Raw genomic sequence first — 24,439 nt, 5'->3', positions numbered from 1 at the left:
GCCCACCTGGATGATCCAAGATAAACACTCTAAGGAAAGCTGTTTAGTATCCTGAGTTCTATCTGCAACCTGAATCCTCTCCTGCTAATTAAAGTCACAGAGTCATAGGCTCCGGAGATTAGGATGTGACCATCTTTAGGAATCACTATTCTACCTACTACAGACAATTTAAGTGGCTCATGTATGGTCACATGGTCAGTGAGTTGCAGGTCTTGCATTCTAACTTAAATCTGGCTCATGCCAAAACTGGTTTGGCTCAGTGGATAGAGCGTCGGCCTGCGGACTGAAAGGTCCCAGGTTCGATTCCGGTCAAGGGCATGTACCTGGGTTGCGGGCACATCCCCAGTAGGAGATGTGCAGGAGGCAGCTAATCGATGTTTCTCTTTCATCGATGTTTCTAACTCTCGATCTCTCTCCCTTCCTCTCTGTAAAAAAATCAATAAAATATATTTTAAAAAAAATAAATAAATCTGGCTCAGTCTGCTTTTTACTTCCTCTCACCTCCCAAGTAAGGATTCAGTGCGGGGCTGGGGACACATCAGAATAAAATACTCTGAGTCTCTGACTTCATGGCTTTTATATTCTGTTGGTGTTCCTGGAGCAGGGTCTCGTGTACTCTGCACAGGAAGAGTTTTGGGCCCTAAAGGATGGAGATAAGCTTTGAGCTGCAGACAGTGCAAAGTCATACTTAGATGCACAGATCAAGTGGACATTTGGAGATGTATGATGGGTAGGTGAGGAGGTGGGCACTAAAGGTAACTTGGGACAGTATTTACAGACACAATTTTTTTTGGTTAATCCTCACCTGAGGATATTTTTCCACTGATTTTTAGAGAGAGTGGAAAGGATGGGGAGAGACAGAGAAACACATCGATGTGAGAAAGACATGCCCAGACCAGGGCCAGAGATTGAGCCTGCAACCAAGGTACATTTCCTTGACCAGAACCGAACCCAGGACCCTTCAGTCTGTGGGCTGATGCTCTATCCACTGGGTCAAATCAGCTAGGGTCTAATGAGATGAAATTAGACACTGGGACTGTGCCTGGGCCAGTCCCTTTGATTATGCACTGACCTGTATAAAGTTTGAGAGCTGGCATTCTTGTTTTTATATACTCTGTATGTGCCCACATACACACACTTGTTTGCACTGCCCTGGGCTATGTGGGTGGCATTGCAGACAGACACCTAAGTTCACATAGACCTGGGCATATCAGGCCTGAGTGGCTGCCCAACCAACCACTTAACTAGTACTAACAAGGGCATTTCTCTGGGTCTTCTGGAGGCCCAGCTCTAATGCTGGTCACAGGCAAGAGGAGAAATAGGTGGAGCTGGCTTCCAAGGCCAGAGTCTCTCCTTCCCCAACGCTCCTGACCAGGCCCTGTCACGTATCCGTCCTTTTGGAAGGAGAGAACCTGAACTGGAGCCTGATCTCTGCCAGGTTGATGGACAGCAACCTCCCTGAGCCTTGGTTTCCACATAAGTAAAAACGGTATAGCAATAACACATAACACAATAACACATAACACATGTGGCATTAAGGCACATGAGAGCAAGTCATGTTATTAAAATGATGCACATGGAAGCAATATTGTCTTTCTCAGCTACCTGTGATGGCTAAATTACAGAGTTGGGGCTCTAGGAACCAGAGGGACTACTTTGTAACAAATCACTCTGAGGTCATTCATTTACATGAAATCTGTCTCCTTGGGACACTGACCACATATTTGAACATAATCAAAATGCTCTCATTTAATTTGCCTTTGGAACCTATGGTACAGTCATCTGAATATCTTCAGTGAAGGCGAATCTCCATCTTTGAAAATAGACTTAATTTTTTTTAAGCCAAAAGACAACTACTGCCAAGTTTTGTTAATAAGGAAGAGAGAATGGTTTGGGGCCAAATGTCAAAATTTTTCCTGACTGGCATGAACTGGCCAAGGCGGACATTACCAAGGAATAGTTTCCCATCATTTGTGCATAGGAGGGATGGCCAGAATCACATGGGAAAATGCCTGGAACTTCAGATGTGGCCAGGTGGTTGGTTGGCTTGTTATGCTCATTTGTCACAGCAGGTTTTTGTTTTTTCTACAAAGGCTCCTCCCACCACCCAAATCCAAGAAAACACAGAGTTTCTTTACCTTACAGGCTGATCCTGGGAGACAACATAGCTTTGGTACATAAGAGTGAGGTTTAGGAAACTCACCACCTGATTTCTGATCACAGCTCCAACACTTGATTGCTGGATCATCTTGGTATGTCAATAAATTCCATTTTATTTATTTAATCACCTAGTGGGGCTCAACTGGGGGTGATTTGGTCCCCTCGGGGATATCTGGAAATGCCTGGGACATTTCTAGCTATCACACTGGGGGGGGGGGTGCTACTGGCATCTAATGGGTCAAGGTGAGGGATGCTACAGACCTCCTACAGTACACAAGACAGTTCCCCAAGACAAAACAATTACATGGTTACAATGCCCAGAGTGTCGAAGTTGCAAAACTTGTACTAAATAGAAATAACAGTCATACTGATCTCCCAGGGCTGCTATGAAGACTGAATGATGTAACATATGAAAAGTGTTTACTGTGACGCCTGGTATATGTTGGGATATAATCAATGTTAATTCTATTAATAAGTATAAGTGGTAGATTGATTATCATGTTCAACCTATTGGTACAGGAACCACCTTCCTCATTCTTTGCACCCTCACTCCTATTCTGAAAGTCATTACTTTGATAGCCATGTCTGTATGCAGTTTCACAGAGGCCTTTGGAGATAGAAAAGTAGTCATCTATGCAGATTAGTGGACGAATAGATTCTTCCTGTCCTTGAAAACTCTCATACCTGGTCCCACCACTCGCAAATTCTCCATCTTGGGATGAAGGCCAAACACAAATGATAAATATTATTACCTCAATTTAAAAAATGGTTACCATGTATCTGGCACTTTATATACATTATTTTAATTTAATATTTCCTATGACCCAGAAATGATATTACCATAGCTCAGATGGCTGAGGCTCAGAAAATAATTAGTAACTTGGCCAACATTAAATGGTTAGAAAGAGGCAATAGTTTAATCCCACATCCTTTTGACCCACGTCGTACATTCTAGAATTCCCTGAAGTTGGGTAGAGACATAGTGAAGAATTTGCTGCTCTCTGGCCATCTCCCAGCCCATGAGCCTGTCCCTTTTGTGAAGAATTTCTGTGTGCTTCTTTCCAGCTCTCTCTAGCATTAAGGAGAGCTGTTAACCATCTAACTAAACGTATTTGTTTCAGGCATGAAATTGGTCTTAAAGAGTTAAAGTCTCTGAGTATTTGTAATGTCTTTCAATTGGTATTAAAATTTCATTTTCTAGAACACTGATAGATCTCCATTTCCCCCCACCCGCCCAAGCAACAGAATCTATGTTTTCCCAATCCATAATTCAAACTCAATCTTGGAAGAAATGTTAAAATGATAAACATGTTACTTGTGATATGTGGATGTTTAATGATGATGCTATTGAGCAAGGAAATTAGACCCATGTCAGATGTGGTTTTGAAGGAGATGCCTGCAGGAGGGAGAGACTTGCAAAGAGATTTTTCTTCCTGGGAAGAGCAAGTGGCTTATGTACCTCTCTTCCTGAAGTTTCTTAAAAACACATTGGCCTTTTTACTTCCTCTCAGACTCATGTTTCAAAAGTGTTGATCTATTTGTTTTAAGATTTCTCTTGCTAAATGGAGTCGTAATAGATTATTCCTTGAATTTTAGCCTTTGTTATTGTTGTAGTTAACTTTTCATTGTGTTTATGATGAAAGTATCAGCAGGGCGGGGGGGGGGTTGGGGTTCTTAATATATGATTTCTGAACATATTATCTGATTTTCTCACCTTCTAAAAGGCAATATAAATGGGATATCTTAGTGTCAGAAAAGTAATAGGTAGTTAAGTGGCTTAAATGTGTCTTTGTCTTAAAAAAAAAAAATTCATGGACCTATGTCAAAGCAAAATCTCCACATCAATAGCCAGACTTCCTAGATTTGTCCCTTAGCATTTTATTTTTTCTCTTGCCTTGGTCTTACAGCCTTGCTACTTTTAAGTGTGGTCAACAGGCCAACATCGTCATCATTTCCTGGGAACTTCTCAGGAATGTAGAATCTATGCTTCATCCCAGATCTGCTGAATCTAGATCTGCATCATAAAGGAGGGAGAGCCCCAGGCAACTCACATGCACATTAAAACTGGAAGTGCACTGATTAGAGAGTCCCATGTCCAAGGATCTATCTGTCACCAGTCACAGCGTCAACCTTAGACTTACTTCCTCCTGTTGAAAGTAGGCATGGGATAAAAGGTCCCTTTCAGTTAAGTCCCAACTTAGTGACTTAATAACTACTGAGCACTTGGTCTTCACCAGGTTCCATACAAGGTATTGGGGCATGCTCCAAACTCGGTCCCTGTCCCCATGTGCTTTTCCACACATAGGAAATAGGCAATAGAGCAGCACTTTTGAATAGAATAGCCTGTAATGTTCTATATCTATATCAGCGGTTTTCAACCTGTGGGTCGCGACCCCTTTCTCGGTCGAATGACCCTTTCACAGGGGTCGCCTAAGACCATCCTGCATATCAGATATTTACATTACGATTCATAAAAGTAGCAACATTACAGTTATGAAATAGCAATGAAAATAATTTTATGGTTGGGTCACAACATGAGGAACTGTATTTAAAGGGCCAGAAGGTTGAGAACCACTGATCTATATGTAGGAGCCTACAGCCATATCTGGCTATTGAGCATTTGAAATGTGGATAGTGCAACAAAGGCACTGCATTTTAATTATTTCATTTTCATTAATTTAAATTTAAGTAGCCACATGTGGCTAATGACCACCCTGTTGGACAGTGCAGCTATAACAGATACCAGTGTGGTAATTAGAGTATGAACAGAGACGGTGGGAGCAGTAAGGAAAAAGGCGGTTTCCCATCATAGGAGGGTGAAAGGCCAATTCCAGGCCTTCATGTATCTTGGTTGATCCTAGATGGGCACTCAAATTTTGCACTACATCATCCCTTTGATAAGTTGAAAGTCCATCATATTCCCTTTTCCCACCTTATCTCTCACTTCCAAACCTCCCTCTCTTTTAGTTCTTTAAGATCAAACTCAATGCCTATTTTGTGATTCCTGCTCAACGTCTCTTCCATTTCACTTCCATTCCTCTCAAACATGAGTCTGAGAGGAATCTAGGAACATAATTCTATCATCCACACAAAGCTACTGACTTTGAGCATGTTGAAGTATTTCCTTCCAGCTTTTTGTGTGTGAATTTGTCCCTACCGGGGAGGAGGAAAGAGAGCCAAGAGGTGTGCAGCTGGCGAGTGGAAGAGCAGGACCAGGAGCCTACAGATCTGGGTTTGAATCCCAGTCTAGCTTTGTAATCTTGAGCAAGGTTTCTAACTCTCTAAGCTTCAGCTTCCACATTGGTTCAAGGGAGGTAAAAAAAAAATGCATATGCTCATAAGGTGATTGTCATTTAAATGATTATCTACATGTAACTCTCTTGGCTCAGTGCATAGTATGTTGTGAGCACTCAAAGTATTTGCTATTTGTACTATATTTATTTCTATCAGTATATCCTTGATATTGCTAATTATTGATGCCTAAATATAAAACTGTGACATGATAGCCCCCCCGATATTTAAATGACTCCCTTCTTTGCAACAAAAAGCCTGGTACAAAGTAGGCATTTAATGACTGTTTACTGAAGGAATGAAAAAATTAATGAGTGGATGCGTGAATGGTTAGATGGAGAAATGCTTGATGGGCCATGGAGATGTGCATTGAAATCAGCAATTTCTCTCAGGTTCACTAGCATTTGAAAGTGACCGTCATATGGAAAGGTGGACCATGTCTAATTTTAAAGCCCTACCCTAAATGCTCCTACCCCACCTATCGCCTGATGAACAAGACAGGAATCACAATAATAAATGCTTTCTCTTATGGAGAATAAGAAAATGTCAAGAAGAAATGATAAGAAAAAAATCTAGGAACATAATTCTATCATCCACACAAAGCTACTGACTTTGAGCATGTTGAAGTATTTCCTTCCAGCTTTTTGTGTGTGAATATTTATTCACACAAATTAAATTGTAAAATAATTCTGACACACTACACTGCGCTGAGGACTATTTGGAGCGACTGAAGCTCTCATACACTGTTGGGAGAAGTAAAATTCATATAATCATGGGGAAAACTGTTCGGTGGTCCCTGCGAAAGCTTCACACGTGCCTATCCAATGACCCAGCTGTTATTCTACTTCTTGATATGTACTCAACAGAAATGCGTACATAGGATCACCAAAGAACAATCATCAAAGCACCCTATACATAATGGATAAAACTGGAAGCAACCCAAGCGCTCATCAATAGTATGAAAGGATAAATAATATTCATTAACACAATGGAATGGAATGAGGAGACTACAACTCAACACAACCACATGAATACATCTTACAAGCAAAATATCCAGTGAAAGAAGCCAGGACAAAAGAATATACAAGGTATGACTCCTTTGTCACACTTGAACTTAGGAAAAACTGACCTAAAGTGTTAGAAGCAGTTGGCCTTGGGGGAAATAATGACCAGAAGGGCATGGGGATGGGAGGGCTCCTGGGTGCTGGGAACTCATGCCCTTTTCCATCCAGGTTCCCGTTAGGTGGGTGCATTCATTTTGTGAAAATTCATTGAAATATATGCTTATGATGTATGCACTTTTCAGTGTGTTTGTTATACCTTCAATAAACCTACTTAAAAAAAAGTGCCATAATATTTTTGTAAATTCTTTTTGTACACTCATGTTAACAGCTGTCAAGTGTTTCATCTAATTGACGTGCTACGATTGCGCTAATTTATTTTCCTATTGTTTAACAAATATCGTTCCTTTCTGTTTTTTGCATCCTTTTCAATAATAGTTAATGACTCTCCTTGTATGTGCTTGGGGACGTGGATAAAGGCTTCTTTCCTGAGAATTAATCCCAATGAGTGGAATTAAAGGGTTTGAGGGCTCTTGATGCTCTTCCCAATGGCACATAAAGGGCTGCTTTGGTTGTCATTCTTGTTGCTGGTTTATTTGTTTGCATGAAATAAGTTCGCACCGTCAGGGTTCTGAGCGATTTAGACTTTCAAAAGTCTTGGAGGAGCATGAACATTTGCTCATCCCCCCCCCTCCCCCCAACTGTGTGCTCTCTCAAGAGAAAAAAAAAATACATTTTTTTTTTTTTTTGAGGAAAAACAGTCTAAGCGAGAATTCATGGCTCTCACTTTGAATTCTGTTTCCTCAGGGATGGCTTTTCCAGCATCAGGCAGGAAGGCGCCTGTTCTTCGGGACCCAATTTCCCAGCGCGAGGAAAAGCCCCGCGCAGCCCGCTAAGTGCCCAGGGTGCTGAGAAGTATAGATTCCCACGCAGAACACAGGCAATTTCATGCACAAGATGGATATTTTGCTCCGTTTGCTGAGCTGAAATCAAGGTGCACGCTGGAGGCCTGACAGCTCTTTAGCTGTAGCAGCACAAACGTGCTGTTACAAGACTTGAAAACAGTTTTGAAAGATTTGCTTAGTTTTCCAAAAAGAATTGTCAGTTCCCAGCTAGCGCGAGGCCAGCTGCTGAAGTGGGGAAGGAACCAAGGAGATAAATAAGCTCATGGATCCAAATATATTCTTACTGCTAATGCCAGGAGGCTTCGGGGAGCAGGGAGCCAGGCTTCTTATTGATGCTGAGACACCCCGAGAGTCACGCGCAACCTGACATGTCGAGGCTTAAAACCAAAAATAGTAGGAATTGATTTCAGACATTCACTCTTACCTCCAATTCACCCAAAGAAGAGCTTGGGAACCTAATGATCGGTGCTGGCGGACAGAGACAATGTTCCGATCCTTGGTCTTAAAAGTGGGGGGAAAGTAGAGCAAAAAACCTTTGGGACACTCAAGGCAACTGGTCTTAATTTTTGGTTTTCCGGAGGACATAAAGATTAATTTCTGGGCACCCCTTCGGTATGCCAGAGGTGACGGAGGGCATAGATCGGGCCTGTAATTTCACTCTGATTGGATTGACCTCACAAAGTGATGTGGTTCATGCCTGACCTGAATCACGCAGCCGCCGCCTGACTCCTGGCTGGGACCCCAACAGCAAAAGGAGGAGTCAATGAATCACACTTACATATTTTTTTTTGTCCTAAATCAGCTTTTGCTGTGAGTAAGACGGCAGACCAAGGCAAAAGAGCTGGTTCTAAGAAACAGACTCATGGATACAGACCATTTTGATGGTTGCCCGGTGGGAGAGGGGATGGGTGTGTGTGAAAAAGGTGAAGGAATTAAGAAGTACAGATCGGTAGTTACAGAATAGTCACAGGAATGTAAGGTGCAGCACAGGGAATATAGTCAATAATATTGTAATAACTACGTATGGTGTCAGATGGGTACGAGATTTACCAGGGTAATCGCTTAGTAAGTTATATAAAGTCTAATCACTGGGTTCTACACCTAAACTAACATCATATTGCATGTCAACTGTAAACTAAAAAATAATTTAAAGTGCAAAAAGCAATATAAATATGTTATGTATTATATAATTACATAAAATAAAAAGCATTTTTTCAGGAGAAATAAAAAAAAAAATAGCTGATTCTAAAGATGGAACGAATGACCTGGGTATGGCCTCGGTGGTCTAGCCCAGTGGTCGGCAAACTGCAGCTCGTGAGCCACATGCGGCTCTTTGGCCCCTTGAGTGTGGCTTTTCCACAAAATACCGACTTCTGTGCATGGGCCACGAAGTTTCAATCGCACTGTACATACGCGTCTGCATGTGGTATTTTGTGGAAGAGCCACACTCAAGGGGCCAAAGAGCCGTATGTGGCTTGTGAGCCGCGGTTTGCAGACCACTGGTCTAGCCAGACAAAAGGCAGGGGTTGGAGGGTGGTCTGGTAGGGAGGGATAAGGGAGGAGAAGGACTTGGGGAACTCAGAGGGGGACTGTGCAGGGTCCCACCAGCCAGAGAGATCTTCAGGGTCTGGAGACACTCTCTACCCCTTCCCCATGTGTGGACAATACATACCTATCAATATCATTCCACTGTTTTTCCCATTGGTCAGTTTAAAAGTTGGTGTTTTATTTCATTTAAATCAACTTACAAAATGCAACTGTATAAGAATACACAACCTATATAATAAAAACCTAATATGCAAATCAACCGAACGGAGGAACGACCAGTTGCTATGATGTGCACTGACCATCGGGGGGCAGACGCTCAATGCAGAAGTTGCCCCCAGCCCGCAGACCCCAGGCCAGCCAAGGTAGGTGCCAGCAGGGCACCCTCCCCCCACCCCCCCATCGCCTCACTGGTCGCCCTGCAGAGGGAGGTGACCGGCGGCGGCAGTGGGGTGTGGGCCAGCGAGTGGGCGGCACCAGGCCAGCCAATGTGGGTGCCAGTGGGGGCACCCCCGATTGCCCTGCTGGTCACCCCACAGATCGGCCCTGATTGCTGGCCAGGCCTAGGGACCCTACCTGTGCACGAATTTCGTGCACTGAGCCTCTAGTGTAAATATAATAGAAATGTTTTTTGCATCGGTAATAACTAAAGCTAGGGGGAAACAAGCTACATGCCCCTCAGTAGGGGGATGAAAAAAGTAAGTGATGGGCCCTCCACACAGTAGGATTGCTGCGGCTCTTAGGAAGAATGAGACAGACCCACACACTCTGACAGGAGAGCCTGGCCATTGTATGTTCCTGAGGGAGACAGGCAACAGACAGCTACATACCCCTGAAACATCTCTCCTGCAAGGGGAGGCAGGAACGTTCCCTCTTATTTCACACATTTCTATGCTGTCTTCATTTCTTTTTAAATCAAGTAAATAATATGTTTCAGATGAAAGAAAAAAATATAGTGAAAGTAAATTCACAGATTGTTGTTGAGGGATAATTTATGTATTTGTTTTGGTTTAGGTTTGTTTCTTTATTTTTCTAAAATTAAAGCAGCTCTTCTGGTGAGAAATTTAAAATGGACAAGCTGTGCCCCCAACTCTGGAGATGATTCCTCCTTAGAAGCGGGGTTTTTGTTTGGTTTTCTGTGGTTCTTCCAATGTGTGGACCCCAATTACTGTTACATTTTACTTTTCCTACTTTCTCTCATGTGTTCTTTGCTGCTTTGCCTGGAAGGAAGGTGTGATGAGGCCCAGAGGTGTCTTGCCTAAGATCATATTGCTGGAAGCAGCAGAACCAATCTTCCAGTTAAGACTGTCTGACCCTAAATCCCAAGACTGCCAATTGCCCAGAGCTATTCCCATCCACTTACATTTCTAAAACAGTTGTTAGGACCTTAGTCTTTGATTCATTGGGCAGATGTGTTCAGTCTGTCTTATGAATGCAAGCTCAAAAATCATGCTCTCTGGTTCCAAAACGCTCCCTAGCTGTTCAACTTTGGAAAAGTTGCTTAACATCTCAGCACTTCAGTTTCCTCAACTATAAAATAGGGTTAATAATTATGCTTACCCTTCAGGTTTATTGTGGAATGGAATGAAGTAGTATTTGTCGAGCAGGAGAGATGGTGTCTGGTATATAACAATAACCTAATACATGTTAGCTGGAATTATTCATTTTAAACTCATTCTGTAACCTTTGGCATATGAGATGCCTCGGTTTCCTCATCTGTAAAATGGGGGCAGTCATGGCAATTTTCCAGGGGTTTTATGGTAATTAAATAAGATAATATGTAAAGTGCCTGGCATCAGGTAGAAACTTAAGAAATGTCACTTTTCTTATGTGACTTTCTACTTACTGGATGGCCTTCTTTGATGGCATAGCAATACTATTTCTATGGACTGATCGTTGGCACTTATGAGGAGAAGATGCTCATATTGGCCAAGGGTGACCTGGAGAATTACTTATGAGTCAGATAAACAGTGCAGCAAAGACAGAGGCCCACCCTTCCCACAGCCAACTATTCCTGTGCCCTGGAGCTTAAAGGGTGAAATGGGACAGGACATTCAGAGAGCATTCTGGAAGCCCTTGGGGAACCATCAGGGCAGACGGATTCAGAAAGCCAGCCACCATTTCCCAGCCTGAGGAAAACTCTCCCAGATCTGGTGGAAGAAACTTTGCTCATCCAATGTATACCCACATGGAGAAGCCAGGCATGCTTTTCTTGCAGGGAACAATGAACACGCCCCTTTACCACCAGGAACGGCCTTGCTGGGTAAGAAATTCAATAGGGAAAATCAAAAGTCCCTTAACCACAGCCGTGCACCAATAAGGCCTTTCGGAATGAAGTTCTCTGAGCGCTTTAAGTCTTGGGGAAGGAAATAATACAATATGTGCCAAATGGTAAAAATTCATCAAATTCCTAAGGGAAAACACAATCTCAGGCATGACTGCCTTTTCATTGATTGAAGTCAGTGATCACTGTGATATTTTGATGTGTCTAGAATTGTTGATTTCATTATTTTCTTTTTTCTCCCTACATCCTTCTGTTATTTTTTGACCTAGCATATAAAACCATATTTTAGAGACAACACACTTATCCCAGCTAAATTGTATTTTCCTTATTGAAAAAAACATATATAGTATACTAGTAAAGAGTGTGGAGCTGGAGCTGCACTTATGGGATTTGATTCCTGGCTCTATCATGTACTAGCTGTGTGACCCTGGACAGGTTACCTACCCCCTCTGTACTTTTATTTTCTCATCTGTAAAATGGAGATTATAATAGCACTTCCCATCTGGGTGTGTTGTGAGGTTCAAATAGGATAATGTCTGAAATTATCTTGATGCACTGCAAATGCACAATATATAACTTCTAAAAAATCATTATCATTATTACATGACCCTAACGATCCTCAAGGGGAGGTACCTTACCTACAATATCAGCTTTGCAATGAACTTGGCTCTTTCTTTGCTGTCCGGGCATGTGGGTTTTAGTGATATTTTGTTACTCTTTAGTTTCTCCATCTGTAAAATGGAGATAATAATACCTTGCAAGAGTGTCAAGAGGATTAAATGAGGTAATGTCTGTGGAATGCCTGGCCCGGAGTAAGTACTCAGCAAATGATAGTGTCATTATTTCCTTCTTTCTAAATTACTCAGCATTTTACTCCTAGGTAAGAACATCCAATTTAGATATTGCAGTTTTTACTATTTTTAAAATCATATTTACCTCATTTTACTTATAAGCTCAAGTTTGTCGCTAGTAGAGCTACTTGAAAGTAAAAAAAAAAAAATACATACACACACATAGGAAAATTTAACTGTGATTTGTACATATTAGGTGCTCAACAAAACTTGTGGAATAAGTAAAATAACCTGTGAAACTCACTTTTATTATGTCAAACTTCTGTCTCCCCATTTTCCTGATCCTTATAGGTCTATGTTATTGAGGAGTAGTGTATTTCCTGCTTATGTCTAGGGAAGGGGTGCAGAGAGAGCAGAAAAGTATGTTTTATCTTTGCCAAGGGCTTGGGGCTGACAGTGCAGAATTGAGGAACCTGGTCATAGCTCTGCAGTGTGGCCTTGGGCAAGTCGCTTTCCCTCTCTGAGTTGATGTTTCCTCATCTGAAACATGAAGGGCTGGATTCGATTACTTCTCTGCACCCCCTCCTTTATTCTGCTGATGGGGAGCAGGGAACATGACATGATGGGGGCTCAGAGGCAGCCTTCCTGTCTCCTTTTGGAAATGGGAGAGGGAGGGGTGGAAGAGATCTTGGGGTGTGAAATCTACTTTCGCAGTTATCAGCTGTGCAAACAAGGAGGCACTTCCTGACTTCTTCAAACCTCAGTCATCCTCACCTGTAGAACGGGAAGAAGCAGACGGTCTTCAGAGAATTTTTGCAAGGATGAAAGGAGATGTGGAACCTCAGGAACTTAGTGTGGGCCTGGCGTGACTGGAACATTTGACAGATGGTGACCGTCATTACACGTGTCTCTTTCTTTCGTGGCCAGACCCCTCTGCAGTGAAGGTAACAGGCACAGTTCCCTTCTCCAATCCTCTGCTGGGCGAATTAAGAGCCACCTCTGGAAGGGACAATGCTGATGAAGCCAATACTATGAATTGAGTGCTTTTGGAATGTGCAGTTAAGTCACTCACTCCACACTGGCCCTTCTCCACATGCTCTAGAGATAGGGCATTTGATACCAGCGTGGAGAGCGGTTCCTTCCTCCCTCAGAGCGGTTTTATTGATCTCTTTATTCTAATGGGGGCAGGGACGGAAGGAGAAATGGGGAAATGTTAGCAGAGGAGGCTGGGGCCACTTGATTTTGTTTTCACCCACAGAAGCGGTGTCTGTGGAAAGGTTGGGAAGGAATCCAGGATTAACTTGATCTCCTGGTGTTTGGTTCCCTTCTCTTCCAATCAGTTACCAGCAGGTAGCCATTTTTATTCTCCATTTATCTTACTTGACCAGGGGTCACATCTGTTTGCAGGGCAAAGATTAGAGAAGTGGCAGATAAGTGGCTGATATCGCTGGTAATAAATGAGAACGAGCTTCAGGCTGGGTGCAATTAAAAACGTATAAACTCCCATTGCGCCCCCCCCCCCCCCCTTAAAAGTTCAGTCATCCTTCGGAATCCTTCCTGGACGTGCTTTTTAGTCATCTTTCCTGATAAGAAAAGGGAAGGAAGCTCAAGATCCAAGAGAAGACACCCCCTTCCTTGCAAAACCGAGACCGTATCAGGGAGGGCGGAGCTGAGCTTTTCCTTGGCGTCTGCGTGGCCACAGGGAGGGGAGGATGTCACCAGTCAACTCTGGATCTGCCTTTGCAGTTACCAGACCCTGAGTGAGGGCCCTGCTCACTCCAACATCACAGGCCCGAGTGCAGGACGTGAGCAAAACCCACACAGCCAGCCCAGGTCAACTTCCGGCAGGGAGCTCTCCGAGCCTGGCCGGGCTGCCCTCGGCACTGCAGACCCGGCCTTTGCTCCAGGGCCCTAGGAAGTCCAGCTCAGCTTGGGACTCTCAGTCATTTGCCTGCAAATGCCACTGTTGTGTGTTCTTTGGGGTCTGAACTTGCACTGTCAGAATCCCAGGAAATCTTTTATCTCAGGGGTAGGGCTGGGATGGGGGAAAGAGGAAATCAGCCAGGCACTAGGCTCTGTCTTAGCTACTCTGAATGCACTTCTACTCAATATTTGCAATTGTGCTGTGAATGGAAGTATTTCCTCCATCTCACAGATGAGGAAACTGAGGCTCCAGGAATGACGGGCTCCAGGTCTTGCTGGTAAAAGAAGGAGCCCTGTTCTGGCTTCTGCTCGGCCTCCAAGCCCTCTTTCCTTCCCGCACTCGCACAGGGCGGCGGCCTGAGCCATCTGAACTCCCCAAGGGTTAGCTCTGCAGGCAGGCCCTCCTCCAGGCAGAGTTTCCAGAGCTGATGGCAGTCTGGGGCAGTGGCTCTGGCCCCACAGGAAATCCCATGCCTCCCCTTTGCAAGAAATCATATTGGAAAGAGTGACAACGTCTCTTCTTCCTGATGGTAAGTGTCTGGCACCGAAGAGGTTACCAACCATTTTGTTCAACCAGACTATTTACAAGTAGTAACAGGGTATCTGTTTCCTGTCATCTCCATCATATATCTTAAGGCAGAGAGATTGGAAGCCCATTACAGTCTGATATCTAATCAATACACACCGTATTCCTACAGCAGGAAGTAAAAGAATAGGCCCCTGGGAACCAGAGTTCAAATTACTCTACTGTCGATTCCAGATAGCGGCTAATGATAGGCTGGGCTTGGGTGGGGGAGGGGCGGGGGGAGGGGAAGAAGCGGCCATAGTTTAATGGGATAGTTAATTCAATGATCAGATATGTATTCACATTTGTCTCACTTGAAGACTCCATGTAGTCCCGCAGAAGAAGGACAGACGGCATGTCCGTGACATGTGCTCCCCTCTGCCCTCACGGGCATTTGCTCTGCTTTGTGTAGCGGTGAAATATGTCTTAGACATACACATGCATTACTCATAATTTTTAACTGTTTGGGTATCAATTATATACCTGGATCCACTTTCCTACAATACTCAAAGAAGGCTAGAGGAAGTTAAACATATTCACCTGTTTTTTCAATGAATATTCACTGAATACCTATATATATCCAGGTGCTGTGCTGGTTGCCTGTGTCCACAATGCTGACCTCAAGGAACTTACACATTTTGAGGAAGATATAATTTCTTTTATTTAAATTAAATTTATCGTTTGGCGTTTATATCAGCTTAGTATGAGCAAAGAGGGTATAGAGAGCGTTTTCAATTAGTGAAAAGGAACAGTGTTGGGAGTCACTAACTCTGCTTATCTGGTGCCTCTCCCAGCTTCTTGCTTTGTGACCCTTTGAAAGTTACTCAAATTCTCTGGGCTTCAAATACTCCACTCGTAAAACAGAAGTCATGCTCACCTCTTGGGTAATTGTAAGGAGAAAATCAAGTAAGAAACGGGAATGTTTTCATCTTAGCGCAAAGCCTATAGTCCAACGGTTCTCAACCTTGGCTGCACATTAGAATCACCTGGGAATCTTCTTAAAATCCTGATTTCTGGGCCTTGTCCTCCGGAAATTCTGTTCTTTGTTATGGGGTGGGGCTATATAGTCATTCCTCAAAATAGGCCTGTGATGGTTCATTTTCATGTGGCCAGGAAGCACCCCATCCTGTGCTAGCCTTTGTGAGATCTCAGGAAGGATCTGGTTATGAAGCTTGCATGTCCCATTCACGGGGCTCCTTCTCATTCTCCTCTGTGAGGCTGGGCTGGGGCGCTGCCTACCTGCAGCTGGTTCCCTACTGGGATCTGTCAATAGGGGGCGCAAGAGGCAGACTGCAAGGCGATGGAGGGAGATGGGATTTGCTACCTTCCTTTGGCTTGCTGTTCCTCTCAGCCTCGCTTCACCTTGGCAATAGTACTTAATCCCTGCCATTGACTCCAGTCTCCATTCCTTGGAGACTCCCAGAAGCAGTCTTATTGTGCCCCTTCGGAGGTATGAACACCAATAAGCAACACCGATTTCCCAGGCTTCTGAGTCTCAGCTCCAGGGGCCCTCTGCTGAGGGAGTCAATTGCTCCTCAGAAGTCCCTGACCCACCACGCCTCTCCTCTGAGCTCCTGGATTCTGAAATCCCTCTATCTAGGGCCTAGATTCTAGGCTCTGTCCCTCGGCCCTAGGTGTGGCCCTACAGTTATAGCTGCGTGACCGCAGTGTCCCCGTGTTTGCCTTTTACGTCTTCCAATGCCTGTCTAATCAAGTTCTTTCACTGAATTCTTTAGCTAAAACACCTAGTGTGGTTTGTGTTCTCCTGACTAGATTCTGGCTGATACAAGGGCCAAAGGTGGTCATTGCTCTTGAAAGGAACCTCCTGGTTTCTATTATTCTATCCCAGAGCAGCTTGTTTCTTCCCAAAAGCAGTAACAACAACACACATATCCACGCACCAGCAACATGTGTATTTCAGGCCCTCCATCCTCCATTCATAGGCTCTCAAACTCAGGTTCATATAAAAGCCAGGATAGAAACTTCATCCATCCTGTGGTCTTCCTAGCCCTTTCAACAAACCCAGACTCCTCTTTGCTAAATTGCGGTCTCTGGGTCAGGGAACTTTCCATTAGGAATTCTGAGTCTTAGCTCAGCTGGCCAAAAATGCCTTGTTACATCAATATGCTATACAAATTATGAAGACTGTGTTTGGACTTAAAAGTATTACCTCCCGTATGTGAGGTTTTGCATTGTCTTTAAAATGGAACAAAATGCTTTAATACATAGGGCAGAGTCTGGCACATCATTTCTATTAAAATATAAAACTTTATTCAGCCCTATTGAAACCTCAATGTGGTAGACATTGAATTCCTTTTCTTTAAGTCTTTTAGTTTAGCCAAGATGTGACAATTTAAGAACTGAGAGCTTGTGAGTCTACTGTAATTGCTTTCTCCACCAGGACACTCAGGACTACGGTGTGCCCTGAATGGGATAATCTCCTATCTAAGCAATGGTGTGTTTACTTCCATATAACCTGTGCTCCCCAATAGTCACACTCACCACCTTAAGTCCCAGTCCATGTGCAATGCCCTCATCTCCTTCTTTGCCCTACTCTGTGTCGTACATTTCCCTTACCATGCCTTTTCCTCCACCGTGCCTAGCCACACTCACCCATCCATTAAGAACCAAAGATGAACCTTTAACTGGAATCTTGCAGGCTTTTGAATTCAAGATCAATCAAACACTGCCTTGTTTTAGTCTGAAACTATTCCAGGTTTATGTATCTTGTCTCCCTTTTTCTCTAGGAATCCAGTTCCATTAAGGAAAGCGTCGATGCCTGGAATTGTCTTTTGTCCTCAAAAAGCTGAGCACAACATTTCTATCTGGCGAATGTTTCTTTGATAAATATTCTTTTAGAAGTGAGAACTGGACAAAATAAAATTGAAAAAGGTTCCTTAGATGAAATAACCTCTGGCTTATCTCTGAGAGCTCTGAGTACCACTACTTCCCTCTTTGTTTTGGCTGCCAGTAAGCTCACAGGTAAGTTTTGTTCAATGCCCAAAGCTTCCCTTAGTCTAGTTTTTCTGCTAAAATTACATTGCTTCCTTTTCATGACCCTCTCCCTATTCTCTATTCAACCCTTATACTTGCCACTCATTTTATTTCCTACTTCTTGGGCTTTTACCTCCCTCTTCATAACTTTATTATTGTATTTAATCTATGTTTATTATATTTTGGAAATAAATATGAGGAAAAACTGTCAAGGACAGGGTTGGGTACATGAAAAGATAATGTGCATATGCATATAATTCATGTACAAAATAATTCATTTGTAGATGAGACTTCTCTACTTTATAATTATTTCCTCAGCATTTAATTATTTCAAATAAAGTTTACTTTTACAACATAAAAGCAATTTATAAATTTTCATTATAAAATATTAGAATAAAAATTTAAATTACAAAGGATGAAAACTATATAGTCCTGGCATCTAAAGACAAACACAATTAGGACCCATAATATATTTTCATACCATGTTTTTGTATAGCTGGCATAATAATAATGTGCTCATGCACATGTATATCTTGTTATTCACTATTAAAATATACATTCCTATATTTTTGCAAAATCTTCACAATTTCTGATTAAGAATATTAGTTTCCAGAGAAACACTGGAATAAGTAATAACTCCAGATTTCCATTTCTGATTAATGTGAAACAAAATAGAAGTATTTATCCTCTCACCTTAACAACTGACTCCAGGCAGAGCCAGAAGAAAGAAAGGAAGAAAGAACAGAAGAATTAAATATAAACAAATAGAAAGATGATAGATTAAACCCAACCATATCAATAATTACATTAAATATAAATGGTCTAAAAATTTAGTTAAAAATCAGAGTGTCATGTATTAAAAAACAAGACCCAATGTGTTAGGCAAGTTCTTCAGAGAAACAGAGCCAACAGGATGTATGTAGAGAGAGATTAACTTTAAGTAATTGGCTCACGTGATTGTGAGGGCTGACAACTCCAAAATTTGCAGGGCAGGCATATAGGCTATGAACACAAAGAAGAAATGATGTTCCAATTCTGAGTTTGAAAGAAACCTAGAGGCAGAATTGCTATTTTTTTAGGGGACCTTAGTCTTTTAAGGCCTTCAACTGATTGGATGCAAGTCACTCACATCAGGTAGGGTAATTTGCTTTGATTTAAATATTAGTCTCATCTAAAAATTACCTTCACAACAACATCTAGACTGGTGTTTGACCAAATAACTGGTACCGTAGAAATTAACATCACACTCAATGATATGCTTCTATAAGAAACCCACTCTAAACATAAAAACACAGACTTGTTAAAAAGATGGCAAAAGATATAGCAAGCAAACATAAATCAGAAGAATGCTGAAGACCTATATAAAATCAGAAAAAGTAGACTTCAGAACAAGGAATATTACCAAGAAAAAAGAAGGATATTTTATATGGTCAAGGGGTCAATTCATCGAGAAGACATAACAATTGTAAATATATGTGTACCTAAAAGAGAGCTTCAAATTACATGATGCAAAATTGAAATGAAGAATGACAACTCCTCAATTATATCTGGAGATATCAAGACTCCTCTTTCAGTAGATGACAGAATGAGTGGGCAGAAAATGAGTAAGAATGTAGAAGACTCAAACAACACTATCAACCAATTTGACCTACTTGACACCTATAGAACACTCCATCCTTTAACAGAATAACACACATGCTTTTTCAGTGCACATGAAATATTCACTGAGATAAATTATCTTCTTGCCATAAAACAGAATTAAATTAATTTAACACAGTTGTAATCATGTATAATATGATCTTTGACTGCAATGGAATTAAACTAGTAGTAACAGAAGAATATGCGGAAAATCTGCAGACATTTGAAAATTAAATTAAAGACAATTAAACAATTTATTGACCAAAAAAGAAATGATAAGAGAAATTAGATAATATTTTTAAATGAATATATAAGATATTAAAATATGTGAGATGCAGCCTCAACAGCACTTAGAGGAAAAATTATACTATAAAATAGAAAGGTCTCAAATTAGTTATCTTAGCTGATCTACTTAATAAATTAGCAGAAAGGAAATTAAAACAAAGGAAGATGAAGCAAGAAAATAATAAAGATAAGAGCAATCATCACTTAAAACAGAACAACAACAAAGAAAATCAATAAAACAAGAAGCAGGTTCTTAGAAAAGATCTATACAAATAGCAAACCTTTAACCAGACTGAAAACACACACATGAGCACATGCACACTAGTGGGTGGGGGAGGTAAGATGCAAATTAGTAACATCAAATATATATTTTTAAAAGAGCCCAGTCGGTGTAGCTCAGAGGTTGAGCATCCACCTATGAACCAGGAGGTCATGGTTTGATTCCCAGTCAGGGCACATGCTCAGGTTGCGGGCTCGATCCCCAGTGTGAGGCGTGCAGAAGGCAGCCGATTAATGATTCTCTCTCATCATTGATGTTTATATCTCTCTTTCCTTATCCCTCCTCTCTGAAATCAATGAAGATATATATTTTAAAAAAAGAGAAATAAATGTTGTTAAAAAAAGAGACCACAATAGATCTTGCAGATATTATAAGAATAACAAGGGAATATTATGTATAATTTCATTTCAATAGATACAATAACAAATAAAATAGGCAAATCACTTGAAAGACACAAACAACCAAAGTTCCTTCAAGAAGAAATAGATAACCAGTATAGCCCTAAACCTATTAAAGAAATTGAATTTATAGTTAAGAACACCAAAATCATGAGGTGTAAAGGCAAAGTAGTAAGATATTCAACTTTAACAAAGTTAAAACATTTGCTATTTAAAGAAGAAAAAAAACTGAGATTGGGATAAAACATTTATAAAACAAATATCTGATAAAAGAATTATAACCAGAATATCAAAATATAAGTCTTACAACTTAGCAAGAAGAAGACAAACAACTTAATTTAAAAATTGGCAAAATATTTGAAAGACACTTCCCTAAAGAGGAGAGATGCAAATGACAAACATGCACCAGAAAATATCATCAACATCATTTGTAACTAAGGAAATGCAAGTTAAAATTACAAGATATACAATGATACATTCGGTAGAATGGCTGAAATTGAAAAGTGCGATAATGCCAAATATAAGTGGGAATGTGCGATAACTGGAGCCCTCACACAGTGCTGGTGGAAATGTGAAATACTACAGTTACTTTGGAAAACCATTTGGTAGTTTTTATAAAGTTAAATACACGCTTTCCATACAACCCAGGAATCCACTCCTAGATATCTTCCAAAATTAAATGAAAACTTATGTTTACATAGACTGGGCTGTAATGATCATAACAGCTTTATTTAACATAGCCCATAATTATAAACAATTCAAATGACTGTCTACTGCTGAATAGATTGTGATATATCCATGCGATGGAATATTGCTCGGCAATGAAAAAAGAACAAATTACTGATGCCTTCAATAACATGGTTAAATCTTCAAAGCATTATGCTAATTGAAGGCCATAAAGCTCAAAGACTATATACAGTATGATTCCATTTATATAAAATTCTAGATGCAGCAAAATTAAAGTTATTGAAAGTAATTGCACCAGAAAATATCATCAAAGTGGATTTCAGGGGCTGAGATGGGAGGAGGGAAGTGGTTGGAAGGGGCTTCATGGGAATGTCCTATATGTTGATTGTAGAAATGATTACACAACCAGATACATTTATCAAAACTTATCATTTATATTCTCAAAATTAGTTAACTGTAAGTTTTATATCAATAATGCTGATCTAAAAGTATTAATTGTCTTTGACACAGAAATATATAAAAAATAAATCCTATATCCAATAGCACTCAATCATTACAGAAAATGTACAATGCAAATCAATGTCTCTATCCCATGCCCAATTCTGATTTTTCTAGCAAAAATAGCATATTTTGCATACAAAATGTACATTTGAGTGATATATAGTCACTCACACATACATAAAATAACTTTAAATATCTAATATTTCATCACATTTATGGGCTGAAATTTTAATCATTTCCTAGTTATTGGAAATTTAAGCTGTTTACCATAATTGCCTGAGCCACAGAATTAATCAGTAATTGATTACATAACAATTGAGGTTTCTCTCTCTGTTGTAGACTCCTGTTGCCTAAATGAAAATGTTACTAACTAATAACTTAGGAAGTACTTATATGTGTTAGAATTTCTAACAACATCATCTTTATATCAACCTATGAGATGGTTACTATCATTTTCTCTATCTTACAGATGAGGCATCTGAGGCACAGAGAGGGTAAGTGACTTGCTCCAGGTAACGGAGCTAGTGAGTGACAGAACTGGGATAGGACCCATTCCTGCTCCCACCCAGCTGCCTCTTGAAATATGTCAGCAACTCCAACAAGATAACTTTCCTGTGGAAGAATTTTTAGAGGAAAATTATCTCCCCACCAACTTTTTTTTCTTCTTGTTTTTCTTTCCCTTTTCTTGGGCACTAGAGAAAGTTTCCACTTTACCAGAAGACTTTTTGGCAACAAATTAAAATATAACAAGAGCTTATATTATCAAAGGAATAACGTGTTACAGTCAGAATTCCACGAAAAAGTGATCAAGCACCAGTGCCTTATAAATCCCCGTCTGCCCTGGATTTCAAAATGGGCAGCGTTAAAGCGCTGACATAAATCCTTTCTGGGTTGAACCCTGACGTTTTCCTGCATTGTGACGCCTAGGGGACAAGTGGTGTAAAGCCTCTTTTTTGGAATCAGGGCCCTGCTTTGTGTGCACAGTTTACTTCCTGCGTCCCACCCTATGATACCCTAACCAGTGGTTGGCAAACTGCGGCTCGCGAGCCACATGCGGCTCTTTGGCCCCTTGAGTGTGGCTCTTCCACAAAATACCACGTGCGGGCGCGCACGTACAGTGCGTTTGAAACTTCGTGGCCCGTGCGCAAAAGGCAGAAGTCGGTATTTTGTGGAAGAGCCACACTCAAGGGGCCAAAGAGCCGCATGTGGCTCGCGAGCCGCAGTTTGCCGAGCCACAGTTTGCCGACCACTGCAACCTGTTTCAGCGACTTGTTCCCCAAACAGAACGTCTAGCTGCCTGCATTGCCTTGAGCTCACCAGGGATGTTGTCACGCAGCTCTTTTCTTCACAAACCTCTCTTTTCCATCTACTCCTCCCCTTGGTCATCTCATCCACTCCTGTGATTCTGCATATTTTCATTATCTCCAAACATACTACCCAGCCCACTTCCTTCCTGGGACCTTCAGACCTAAGCATCTTCTGTCTTCTCACTGTCTTCATTAGGAGTCCGTAATCATCTTCAATTTTATATAGTTCAAGAGAGCTCCTCATTTCCTTGACCCACCCCTAAAACGGTTCTCCTACCTGCTCTCTCTCCTTAAACAGCACCACCATCCATACTGTTGCCCAGGCAACAAAAAAGAAAAAGGTAACTGAACATTTCCCTTTCCTCAAACATGAACCCCACTGATGAAACTCCGACTTCCATCTCAATCTGACGATGGATTTCCATCTTCCTTAATCACCCTCCTCTCTCACCTATTTTCCTGCAGTAGCCAATTGGCTGATAGGCCAGGGCCATTGCTGGCTTTCCTACAAATCCATTTTCCCCTGGCAGCCCAAGTGATTTTAAAAATGTATATATATTTTTATTGATTTCAGAGAAAAAGGAAGAAGGAGCGAGAGAGAGAGAAACATCAATGAGAGAGAATCATTGATTGGCTGCCTCCTGCATGCCCCACATTAGGGATCGAGCCTGCAACCAAGCATGTGCCCTGACCAGGAATTAAACCATGACCTCCCTGGTTCATAGGTTGACGCTCAACCACTGAGCCATGCTGGCTGGATCCACGTGATCATTTTGGAACACAAATCTGACCACGCCACTCCATGACTGAAACCATCTCTGGATCCCCGTGGTGTGGAGGGTGGAGTGGAAATCCACAGCAGGGCCTGCTGGAGCCTGTTTTCTCTGGCTTCTGACTTCATCTTCAGTCTCATCTCACTCTCTCCTCTACAGCCACATGGACCCAGCTCTGCTCATTCCTCCACAGCAAACGCCTTTCCCTTCCAGGGGACACCTTTTCTTGCTTCTTCAGTTAGCCAATTCATCTTCACCCTTTAGTTCTCAGTTTAAATTCCATTTCTTCAAAGGAATTTCCCCCATCCCACTAGCTCTCCCTCCCTTGCCCATAGCCAGGCTGAATGTATTCATCCCCTTATGTGTCCCTGCCATATTCTGTTATAAAGTGGTTTTCATGCCTTCTTCCTGATGGCCTAACTCTGTAAGTAGACTTTGACTTCCATGGGGCAGGGTCTGTATCTTACTTGTTAATTACTGTATCTCCAGAGCCAACAAAGAGTCTGCCCACACACAGGGATGCTCAATAAATGCACAAGGAATCCACAAAGTCAAAAAAGCCCTTCTCTATGCAGGCAGAAGTTCGAAACAGTCCGAACGCTGCTAACAGTTTCCATGCTGGCACAGAAGTGAGCATGGCCGTGTGAAATCCATGCCAGGACTGCATATCAGCTCACTTTCCTCTGCAGAGCCACCTTTGAAGACACTTTCTGCCAGCCGGTGACATCTTCCCCAGAACTTCAAACCCCTCACAGGCCTCAGACCCTTCTGGGCAGGAGTCCTCGGCCCAACCCTCATGGAAAAACTTAATCCAGAAAGAAAAAAAAAATAAAGAGAAACCAGAACTAGAAGGCTGCCGTTATTACAGCTAAACTGTTGGCTTAACTTCCTAAAATACCGTTGAATTTTCTTTCTGCATACAGCTGTGTTTATAGAAGGCAATATCATGTATGTAAATAAATTCAGATGCCGCTCGAGTTATTTTAAAACAATCAGTCTAACACTAATCAGCTTACTCAGAGACATAATCCTACCCTAAAAAAGTGACAAA

The sequence above is a fragment of the Myotis myotis genome, unplaced genomic scaffold (assembly GCF_014108235.1).
Source record: "Myotis myotis isolate mMyoMyo1 unplaced genomic scaffold, mMyoMyo1.p scaffold_m19_p_19, whole genome shotgun sequence".
Classification (NCBI taxonomy): Eukaryota; Metazoa; Chordata; class Mammalia; order Chiroptera; family Vespertilionidae; genus Myotis; species Myotis myotis.
The sequence above is the reverse complement of the archived record's forward strand: the minus strand, read 5'-3'. Positions refer to the sequence as shown.